Source organism: Pristis pectinata, chromosome 1, assembly GCF_009764475.1.
Source record: "Pristis pectinata isolate sPriPec2 chromosome 1, sPriPec2.1.pri, whole genome shotgun sequence".
Lineage (NCBI taxonomy): Eukaryota > Metazoa > Chordata > Chondrichthyes > Rhinopristiformes > Pristidae > Pristis > Pristis pectinata.
In genome coordinates this window covers 67249475-67251406 of record NC_067405.1, presented here as the reverse complement: position 1 = coordinate 67251406, position 1932 = coordinate 67249475, and positions in this window count along the sequence as shown.

Genomic DNA, 1932 nt, shown 5'->3' with positions numbered 1-1932 from the left:
CTGGCTTTTTGCAGTTGAGTGTCTTTGTATGTGTGATATGGTAGGTTTCTGAGGATCTTTTGCTTAATGAAAGTTAATACATTGTTCAACTAGCAAAACACAGCTTCTGTAAATGTACAGGAATATTTGTGATAACATGAGGCAGAATGGACTACCAGGACTGACAAAATTAGTAAATTGCAACACTTCAGGTTTATTGAAGTTGCAAGTTAACTTAAACTGCAGTTTCCTCAGCCAGCTGTGTTTTGAAAGTAAGTCATTTCTGTAGTGTTTACTGTTTAGGTCTTGTGTATATTAGACTTGAATACTTATTAAACCTGTGTGCTCTTTGTAGATTCCATTTTGTTGGATAGACAGCTCAATGTACCAACTCTGATTCATTCACAATCTTTTTTCTAGAGAATCCACTATCTCTGGGCAAATGAACTGAATTGAAGGGAGATTGGCCATTAAGAAACAGCTGAGTACTGGATGCAACAAGAACTGTGGGGCCAGATCACTAACCCAGCTATAGTACTGAAAGCTTGTACTCCAGCATTAGCTGTGCCTCTACCCAAGTTGTTCCAGTACGGTGGGATTTACTTGAATGTGGATGTGTCCTGTTCCAAAAGCAGGAGAAATCCACTCAAGCCAATTACCACTTAATCTACTCATGATGTAAGATGTCCTCAATGGTGCTATCGAGTGGCACCTACTCACTACCACAACCACTTACCTCCAGCCCTTGATCTTGGTCCAAACATTAGACCAAAGCCCTGAATTGTTGAAAGTCAATTGAACATTAAAACATCTCAGTAAAGATGAAACGAATTACTATCTTTAGAGAAACACTAAATTGGGGTCAGGCCACTGCAGAGGAAGATGGTTATTGGTCAATCATTCCAGCTTCTTCAGGCTGATGGTCTTGTTTCCACCCAGATCTTGAAAATTAATCAGCTTCTCTCTCTCCTACCAAGAAAATGTTGGATGTGTTCCTAGCCCTCTACCTAAACCAAGCACCTTCTATGGTGGATATGCTTCAGTTCTACCTTTGCAGTGCAGCAAGGGTCTCTAATTTTAGTTAGATCTGCATTATGCAGATAACATCTGCACATATGCACCTTTTGGAAGTAGAAATTTAAAATCATTGACTTATGGAATATGCTCAAGAATGGGCCTTGCACATAACATTTGCAAGACAGGTCTTCCTAATATCACACCTGTCAATTAAGATCTGTGATGACCACTTATCTTGTAGAAGCTGTTTTCAGCAAAAGTAGATACAATACTGTTTGGCTGCTTGAGGCCACTTGAAAATTTAAAGCCTCAACCCTGACACTAATCTCAGGCTCCTGGATGAGTGATTGTGCCTTCCACTTTGAGACATAAACCACCAATACTATCTCAGCAAAATACACCAAAGCTGCTGGCAACATTTAGTGACTGTCCCAAGCCAATATTCCCAGCACTGAAGCACTAATTACTTAATACAAATGGGCAGGCTAAATTGTTCATCTGCTTGAGACTTGAACTGCAATTCAAACCACTTCCAGGAACAACTTTCCTTTTGTCCAAGCCATTTAAAATTCTGATAGCTGGCTGTTCACCCATTCCTTCTAGAAGACATGTTTTCCAGAGTGGCAAGATAACTATTTTCTCCCTTTCACCTTTCAACCCTCATCTTAGAATCAAGGCTGGAAAGAGAGGTAATCCAAACAATGACCTGTGTATGCTGCTACCACTGTACACTTGCATGGATCTGGCCTTTGGTTCATGATCAAAACTGGGCCTGATGTAGTCCTTGGATATCTTGTCAATGTCTATCTCCATTCTAGTCACACACCATTTCTAGTGCCAGCTGTCATGGGTCACAGTTTAGGGTCTAGGCTGTCCTGCTGATAAGCAGGATTTGAATTTAATATTCAGGATCACCATGACACACAACTTGAATTT